Source organism: Artemia franciscana, chromosome 11 (genome assembly GCF_032884065.1).
Source record: "Artemia franciscana chromosome 11, ASM3288406v1, whole genome shotgun sequence".
NCBI lineage: Eukaryota > Metazoa > Arthropoda > Branchiopoda > Anostraca > Artemiidae > Artemia > Artemia franciscana.
In genome coordinates this window covers 15708079-15718634 of record NC_088873.1, presented here as the reverse complement: position 1 = coordinate 15718634, position 10556 = coordinate 15708079, and the positions used below count along the sequence as shown (strand labels likewise).

The window sequence follows — 10556 nt, the reverse complement described above, 5'->3', positions numbered from 1 at the left end:
CTTCTCTTTGGAGTTGGGATTTAAGAAAGATAACCGGAGGTCGGAGAAAACTGTTGTAGATGGGGTAGAGGAAGAGGATTAAGCCAAATCTTAGGCACAGTTTCCCAAGACAAAAAAAGGAAGGTCAAGTTCAAACGCTTTTAAGTAAAAACAGTGTGACTGCGGTAACCTCCGAAGATGATCCCTTTTGAACCGGTCCAATTGTGTCACTTTCTTCATGTTTTAGAATGTAATGCGAAACAGGGCATACAGATTCTAATAATAAAAGTGACCATGATTAGACAAGGCTAGTACATAGCTTTTATTCAACTGGAACCCCGAGAGGTCTTACTTTAATCCGGCTATTGCAGACTCGAGAAAAAATAACAAGTCCCTGGCAAACACACCCAGACACACACCCATATATATATATATATATATATATATATATATATATATATATATATATATGTATATATATATATATATGTATATATATATATATATATATATATATATATATATATATATATATATATATATATATATATATATATATATCTATATATATAAAAATAAGTTGTTTGTCTGTCTGTCGACTGACGTCATGTTTGTGTGTCGACTGACGTCATTATAAGGATTGAGCTGTATGTCGTCATGGAGTTGTTTGTCGTCTGACATCATGTTTGTCGACTAACGAAACTACAGACCGGGACACCGGGACACAAATGACGTGTTATGTCTGTTATAACGTAATAGAGGCAACAATCTTGACAGGGCCTTTTGAGGGTGAGGCTTTTCTTATTCCACGCATTCTCATGATTCCAATGGATCTGCCTTTTCAACCTAAAAGATTGCAATTCCCAATTTGATTAGCATATTTAGTTTTCAGTCCAGAACCACTAGAGCTATTATGTAAATATCAAAAATATTTATGTTGTCTGAGCAATAATTTTTAGTTTTTATTTCAAAATAGAAAATTACCTGACAATTTTAGAATTATATCTATCTATATATATAAAAATAAGTTGTCTGTCTGTGGATCAGGTGACGTCATGTTTCTGTGTCGACTGGCGTCATGAAGTTAGTTGTCGTCATTTTTGCTATGACGGTGACGTCATTAAAGATATTTAAGACATATATGTTCACGTAGAAATCTATTAATGTTTAAGTTTAAAATGACTGATGAACTTACAATGGCAAAAGCCGATGAAGATGCTCAAAGAGTCTATGCCAAAAAACTTGCTGCTGATAGAGAAAGTCAGAAAAGAAAGCGTGCCGAGGAATCAAAAGAACAGCAAGGAAACAGGCTTGAGGCTAAAGAACGCAAAACCGCGCAGTTAGATGAAGATCCACCTGGACAGCGAGAGTCAAAACATATCAAAACTGAAAATGATAGCGATGATGATTGGGTTTGGGATCTTGACTTGGATAAGGTCATCAATGCCTACCAGATTTTAGTTAAAAAAACAAAGGTTCGGCGATATGTATTTCATAGTGAAGCTGAAAAATAAAGAAGAAAAAGAAAACTGAAAAAAGAAAAAATGTAAAAAACTAAAAAATACTAAAAAGAAAAAACACTCAAAGAGAAATTACAGACCGGGACACAAATGACGACCGGGACAGAGGGAATATAAATAACGACCGGGACACTCAAGGAGAAATTACAGACTGGGATACCTGGACACAAATGACGACCGGGACACAGGCAATATAAATGACGACCAGGACAACAATGGCAACACCCGAGGAAGCTGCTCAAAACGAATGTATTCACGCCGAAGTAGCTGAGTTGGTAAAGCGTTATGTTTCAGGTTCTAGGTCCGAGAGGCTCCAGGTTTGAACCTTGGCTTTAGCATTAATACAAAAGAAGAAAAAAACTAAAAAAGGTAAAAACTACAAAAAAACTAAAAAGAAAATATATATATATATATATTTATATATATCATCTTTTCCACAAAAATAATAATTTAGTGCTTCTGCTTAAAAACAGCAATCGAATTGATGCCTCCTGATACGCAACTATCAACAAAGTGGCAATCGTTGTGGTCGGTGATCAGTTCTTACCTCGAGATAATATTCTTTATAGGCGAAACAATCAGTTGACAAGAATTGCTTAAACTCATCGATGCTACGATGCCCTACAATATCCTGACGAATATAAATACGCCCGGGACACTCAAATAGAAATCACAGACTGGGACACCGGGACACAAATGACGACGGGGACACAGGGAATATAAATGACGACCCGGACACAGGGACACAACTACAACGGGGACGCCGGGGGGCACAGGGGGATATATAAATGACGACGGCAACAAAGGAAATGGTCGATTAGCAATCACCATCAACAAAGCTCAAGGGCAATCAATAGAATCATGAGGTATAGATCTGAATACGGATTGTTTTCCCATGGACCATTATGCGTTGCATGTTCAAGAGTCGATAAACCTGACAATCTATTTATATGCACAGACGATGGGACAGCAAAGAATGTTGTATATTCGCAAGTTCTACGTAGTTAAAAATATATATATATATATATATATATATATATATATATATATATATATATATATATATATATATATATATATATATATATATATATATATATATATATATATATATATATATATATATATATATATATATATACATATATATATATATATATATATATATATATATATATATATATATATATATATATATATATATATATATATAGACATATATATATATATATATATATATATATATATATATATATATATATATATATATATATATATTATGTCTATATATATATATATATATATATGTATATGTATATATATATATATATATATATATATATATATATATATATATATATATATATATATATATATATATATATATATATATATCACTACACTTGGAGAGGGTCTAATTTATGACCAGCTAGTTTTTCTTTATCATGTTTTTCAATATCTTGGGAAATAGCAAGCAAAAGTTCCGTAACTTTATATTTTTGAACTATTACTGTATTTCTGTGCCAAGCTGGTACAGGTAAAATTCTTCCGCAAAATGGAAAGACAACGAACAGATTCTTGATTGATCTGATTTTTCGAGGATTTTCCAGGACGGGGTGATGTCTAAAATATCAGGGGTATTGTATTTCAAGGCTAGCTAGTAGATGATGGCTAATCCTTTCCGGCACGAATTATGAAGTCGTCAGAAAATTCCGCTTTTTTTGCATTTCCTATATCCCTGGTCTTACTGAACTGAAATACTGTGAATTGAAATACTGAACTGTGAAATACTGAACTCAAGAAAATTATTCCAACTATGAAATGAAATATAAGGTGGTCACTGGTAGAAACAACTTTGACAGTTTTGCACAAAACCCTACTTCTGGTGAAAAGAACTAAAATAGTTCTTAGTGTAGTTTAGGCACAATGGAACATTGGAAACTGAATACTGCCATTGTGTGCGTTGGGGCACAATGTTTATACCACATTGAGCACATATTCTTGAAGTACCCTGAACAGGTAGTTGTTTTGATTGATCCAACCTCTTTTCTTCAGGAACATAAGGCTTGAATTTGGGGATAACTTCCGATTTTCTGGATGGTTAACTTCTCTCATCCTTGCACGAATTACTCCCAACCAAATCAGTGACAATGCGACATCTAAAATCCTTCAATGTCATCCTGTTAAAACCTGGTATAGTGCACAACAAGAACAAGACAAAGGCATTGACTGTTGTAATTTCGACGATGTATCCGAGCAGGCCATTCCACTACTTTTTGCTTTTTCTGTCTATCGGACAGAGAGACTTTAATATATCAGCTTTGTCAAAGCAGCCCATAAGCTTGTTGCACTCGACGACCACGTTTGGGCATATAACTTGGATAACAGACCTATCTTTTTACTTCCTACCGATCTGTGTCACTTCTCGTCCTTTATGAATCGTCGAACGAAGTTGCATACATCGTTTGTCCCCGCAACGTACACAGAAGATTCCATCTGACTTCACAGCGTAGTCCAACTCTCCTCTCAGCTCTTTTTCTAACTACTCCTTCTCCAAGTCCAAACTCGGTAGTGTCAGCTAACTTCCCAGTTAAGACCAGAAAATCACAAACAAAACCGTGCATGTTTGCTCTGAACCAGATCTTGTACCCTACGTTTATGGGCTTCATAGGCATATACTGTTTGAAAGTAATGGGTCCTTTGAAATTGACCATACTTTTGTCGACAGCTTGCTCTTTGGTAGGCTTGCAAGTCCTTAAAAAGCTTAAGTATAATTTGTCAATCACAGGTCTGATCTCATAGAGTTTGTCATAGTTGTCACTTCCTTTCTGGGATAAAATCAAATTGTCATTGAGATGAGCATGAGTAAGAAGCCAGCTGAAACGACTTATATTCATCAGCCCAGAGATGTAATTATCTCTGAGTTCATCGTGACTCAACCAGATATCTCGATAAGATTGTAATTTCTGGACACCCATAAGAATGTTTATTGCTAATAAACAACTTTCATTTTATCTCGAGCAGTTAGGGTGAACGAAACATCTTTCTGAGTAGCATATAATTTCGTTTCAAATACGATAATATCAATAAGACCAAGATCCAGCCGGTCGAGAAAAAAAATCAATTGGTATATGTGAAGGTTTTGTCCGAATGGACCCCATAGACTCGGTGAAGGGATCGACATATCTGACTCCAAATTTCTTATTCCACTTCTTCACTGTGTCTCCAAGGGAAAGAGAATCTTCGTCATTACTTGCTTCTGGCTCATTGTTTGCTTCCGTTACTCCGTCCACTTGATTGTCGGTTTCGTCGTCACTTGATGATTTCTGTCCAGCCAGTAAGTTCCTTAGTGATTCGGCATTGGAAACTGGAAGGTCCGCAAGCCAATCATCAGCATAATCCTCTGATGACATGTCAAGTTCTGATTCTACATCTTAAGGCATGTCATTAAATAGCTTTTAGATATCCTATGTCTATAAAAGACGGCATGCCGTGACATTTTAGCTAAAAAGAGCAAATTTAATATCAGACTTAAGATGCTAGACCAGTTTTGTGGAAATTGCTTGAGCTTTATTTTTGTTCGCCGAGCTGTCAAAGTGGTCTCAAGCTCAAAACACTAAAAAAAAAAAAAAATAATAAGTAATAGCATTATGGAATATGTTGCAAGATGGTCATCAGGGATGACCGGTCTCTCTTGTCCAATATCTCCTCATCATGCTTCGTATAGGAAACTGTGATGGGACTTACTCGTTCCCCACTACACAAAGAACAAATTGGCAGGTAAATAAAAGATATAATAATTAACAAATATTTTGAACTTACTTAATTTTTTTTTAAACTGCACGTGGTCCTGGCGAAATACTGATTTATGCCTTACTAGGTGTAAATTAGGCTGCCCATAAAATTTTGCCCGTCAGATACCGTTGGTAGGCTTATGCTAGACTTGTGATTTCTTATTTTAACCACCTACGTTTCATGGGAAAAATATGGAAAGGTAGTCTCACAAAGGAGCCGCTTCATTGGAAAGGGTTAAAATAAGGTTTGCTATCATCTTCACGAGCATATCATGTCATCTTCGTGAACAAAGCTATAAAAAGAGTCAACAAGATTTGTTTTCTCGAAATCCACTTCTTTGTAGATCTCTTTCGGAAAACACACCTTGATCGGGTGAAAATCTCTCCATAACGTTTGTTGGCACAATTTCAAAAGATCCATAAGAGGTTAGTGAGGAAAGTTCATTGTTCCCATCAGTCTCTTCAGTCTGTTAGTGAAAGGTTTAATCTAGCATCATTGGCTTTTTCTATAAGTACATAAATTCACATCCATCTTTGGAGCTGTCTTGTATTTTGCCCCTCCAACCCCCCCATTTTCAAGCCACCAAGACAGAGATGAAGTCACATAGTTTCGTCTAATAAAGATCCATAGCTTTAGGGTTTGTTCTAACATCAAAATAAAGCACTTAAATGACACTATCTTTTAAAAATAACAGCTACTAAAATAATAACACACAAAATTCATAGATTAATTGAAGGGCTAATTAGGAATTGAATTTGGAATATCCGGCTTCGCTAACTGCACGTTTGGCATTGCTGTTAAAAATTCTTCTTCTACTTCACTAAAAAAGAGGCAGTTCAATCTCAAATAGGCCCTGGTGAAACTAGGCGGTTCTCCAAAGGTTGCATTTTCTTTGTTATGATTGCTAGTCCTATCTAACATATGCCTACTGTTAGTCTAGCTAATTCAATTTAGTATATCCAGTTTAAAGCTACTGAACTGAAATAAATAGGGTGGACAATTAGGCTCATTTTCCCAAAAACTTCTGTCTAAGTGTCAATATTTTAAAGAAGGTAGGGTACACCTAGTTTAGTCAGGATTGTAAATGTTTACTTTCGTTCCCAGTGCTCTAAATTGTGTATTACTGCATATAGCAAGATTCTGATGATTGTATATTGTTTCTTTGTCATTATTAGAGCAGTGCATCCACATCTGGTTGACCCTCCTCCTCCGCAGAGCAAACGAAAAATGTGTAAAGTGGGCTTGCTTACAGGTAACATTATGTATAGAACAAAATATAGGCTATTAGTCCATGAGCCCTACAGGCAGCATGGTGAGGTCTGTATTCTATATTTATTTATTAAATATATGATACAGACCTTGCCCCACTGCCCAAAGGGCTCATGGGCTAATATGATTTACTCTATAGGTAATGTTCACTGTAAGCAAAATTGCACAAAAGTGAAAGAGAACAATCTTGGATATTAATATTAATAGATATGTGAGTTTTTAATTATCTTTTGACTTCCTACTATGCAGAAATTACCAGTGATAACTGGAAACAGTATTTAAAATACAATTTCATTCATATTGTACAACCCCAACTTTTCCCTTGGCTTCAAAACCCTGTCCACTTTACATGTTTTTAGTTTGCCCCATGGAGGAGGAGCATCAACCAGAAATGGATACACTTCTAGAATTAGCATTTCTAAGTGCTATAGTATAGAAACTATGCTGCCTCTCAATGTCCTTTTTATGCTCTTTACAAATATAATAATTGCTTTTACTGCAAATTCAAATTTAAGCACTCTTTGACCTAACCTAACTATAACTAATATTGGCGCTGGGAAAATATTTTGTTGAAAACAACCAAGAAAACAGTAGTGAGAAAATGTGGTATTATTTTCTCAAAAATGATTGATAACTCATACTTTAATTGAAAATTTGTCATTTTTAAGAGCTCAAAAAGTGCTTAAATTTGAATTTGTAATAGAAGCAAGTATTATATTTGCAAAGAGCATAAAAAGGCATCAAGTGGTATATTCACTTTATTGGTAAGTCAATAAATGAACTGTGATATGTTTAATGAGGTATCTTGGTACCATCAGAAGAATGTTTGGCATCTGTTACCCTAATGTACTTCAAAATATATGCATATCAATTGCATAGGCCTACCCAGCACTTGAGTTTGGTTTGATTTTTGCCAGTAAGTTTGCACTTCACAACATAATTTAGGTAGGATAAAAGGGAATATATCATTTGATGCTTTTTTATGCTCCTTAATAATTCTGTAGTTGCTTCTAGGGAAATTAGATTATGAGCCATTAAAGGGCTCAAAACATCCCATAGTAACTAAAAGTTTAAAAACATGTTTCTTTGAAAAAAAAAAACTGGCTAGTGAGAAAAGTTGCCATTTTTAGCTTATTAAGGAATGGTAATTATCATCTTTCTTAGTCTTAATAGTAAAATTTCATTTCAAAAACAAATTTGCAGAGTTTTCAAAAAGGGCTAGAGACCTTTAAAAAATGACATGAGTTTTGCTGTGGTGTCATTTTTGTTTTCCTCACTAAGAAGACTGATGCAAATAATTACCATTTCTGAATCAGCTATAAATGGTAATTTTTTCTTGCTAGCTATTTTTTTATATATATATATATATATATATATATATATATATATATATATATATATATATAGTATTTGGCTATCCACTTCATATATGGCATATCATTCATTGTTGAGTCTTCTTTTTAAAACCACAGATGACATTGAAGAAATGACATCTTTGCATAAACTATTCTAATGATTTACCACTCTTTTGCTAGAAAAAAACCGATGTGATTCTGTGATTGACTTAGGGCTAGTGAAGCTTCTTTGATTGACTTCATGTTTTGTCTTTGATTATTAAGCTGCACAAGCAGCTCATTTTTGAGTTGGCTGACATACTTGTATGTTAGTAGAGTATTGCTACACCTGTGGTAGAAAGTCAACAATTGCAGCTTTAAGGTATATAGCCTATAACTGTAGGGTTTTTCACCAAAACCTGAAATACATTTGGTGTTCTTCCACTCTACACCTTAAACCAGTTGTTCGTCAGTTTTATAAAAGAGACTCTGCATAGCAGGCTCCAAAGTTTAGAATATATCACAAATGCTTTGTATAGGCTCAGGAAGTTTCCATGTGACTAGCAGCTGATATTTCTTTTAATTAATCTAAAAGTAAACTTTTTCAACAAAAGAAGTTTTTCAAAGAAAAATTAAAATCTACTTTAAACCAAAGATAAGCAGAAATGAAGTCAAATATTTTTCCAAGCATAAATCTACCATAATTTACCATCAATAATTAAATGAACAGAAAAATTAAAATAAATAACCAAGTCAAACTCAAAACCAGGAGAGACCACCATAAAAAAGGAGCAGGGCTAGCACCCCCTGTGCCTTCTAAAGACCTTCTAAAGACTAAAAAAAAATACATTTCAAACATTTTCTCTTTCAAAAATTAATAAACCCTGAGCTATTAAGATATTCAGGAATGAATATCAGTAGTTGTTAAACTGCCAATTCACATTCATTGGTTCTTCTCAGTAATCTTGGTTATGATGGGGATATTTCTTGTTGATGATATTAAAAATAAAAACATGCTTTGAGTAAAGATTTTTCAATAAATTTCAAATTACAATTAAAACAATTATAATTAAATGTAGACCAAGGAAACTTGATCAATGGCGCAAATCCTTAGGTTTGCTAATCTAGCATAACCACATTGAATATTTCCATAGTTCATTTCATTTCCATATGTATTTATAAAGCTCAAACTTGTTTTGGGCTGATTATGTGGAATGTCCTTGTTGAATTGTTTGAGGTTTTGACTTATCTTTTGACCAAACTATTATAAATAGGATTCAGTCTCTATTTCCCTTCAGTTCTATTGATATTAATTCCCTTGTAGATAATTTCTTAAAATTCTAATATTTCCCTGAAATTTTGTAAAATCCAAACACAAATATAAATCATTTTTGTTTAATCAAACACTATGCTATGATGCAGAACATCAAACAAATGTTCCATGATGGCTGAATCAAAAGTTTCTAGTTTTTTTTTATTACATTTTAAAGAAAAATGTATGGCATTTTTATGCTGCTTTAGTTTATTATCTAAATTTTCGTTTTTCTCCCCACGTGAAATGTTTCACAGAAAGAAGGGTAATTTTGGGGGTGAAATAGGAACAAATGGTAAAAGATGTGTAGTTCTTATATAATATGAGTCATCTTCTATTAGACTGGATTCATTTAACCTTTTTTCTGTAGTTTGAGAAATTATCTTTTCAGAATACCCATTCCCAAATAAAATATTGTCTTTAATGAAGATGAGTTAATTATTTATCTATTTTGATGATGCTGATTTCAGTGTCTTGTCAAGTAAAAAGACAATTGTTTCTGTTTCAAGTTAAATAGGATGATTAGACATAAAAGATGAGGAATAGGTTTTGTTCCTTGGTTTATGATATGTTGAAAACTAATTTTTTATTGTCTCAATTAATCCAAATATATGAAAATAGTAACTTATATATTATCTCTGTTCCTTTTTCTATTGTATAGATACTTTCAGCCTCAGTGATTCAAATTTTCCAAGAAGTCTTGACTATCTGATTTCCCACAATTCCAAATAATTCCAATATAATCTATATATATTTCCTTAAATTTTATTTGATATTATCACATTAAATAAATTATGGTTAATATTTCTATGTAATTTACATAAAGATTTGCTAAAAGTGGACTCAAAGTTCCTCCCATCACTAAGCCTATTGAATGATTAAAAAATGATTAGTTCTAAACTTGAAGTAGGTTCTATATTTATTAGTTATTTTTACTAAATTTAATATTGTATCTGTATCCATTCCTGTGGTTGGACATTATTAGAATGCAAGTTTTTATTATAGCAATCACAAATTCTGCTGGTCTGTTGGTCTGTCTGTCCTGGTTTTGCTACTTTAGGCACTTCCAGGTAAGCTCATACCATATGAACCCTTGGCTCTTTCGACCACGTCACAAGTGCCACATGAGCTCTTAGCTCTTGTTGTTATGGCACTTGGTATCTATCAAGTGACATATAGCAATTGCAAATTCTGTTGGTCTGTTTGTCTGTCAGTGTGTCGGTCCTGGTTTTGCTACTTAGGCACTTCCAGGTAAGCTAGGACAATGAAATTTGGCAGGCGTATCAGGAACCAGACCAGATTAAATTAGAAATAGTCGTTTTCGCGATTTGACCGTCTGGGGGGGGA

The 10556-nt window shown here is 33.6% G+C and overlaps 1 long non-coding RNA gene across 1 annotated transcript in view; it reads left to right on the top strand.

The window, feature by feature from the left end:
• The first annotated feature begins 6098 nt into the window (after nt 1-6098).
• Nucleotides 6099-10556, top strand: part of LOC136032876 (uncharacterized) — a 30730-nt gene continuing 26272 nt past the window's right edge. Inside the window, exon 1 of the long non-coding RNA XR_010618800.1 lies at nt 6099-6174. This is a non-coding gene — a long non-coding RNA (uncharacterized LOC136032876). The remainder of the gene's footprint in view (nt 6175-10556) is intronic.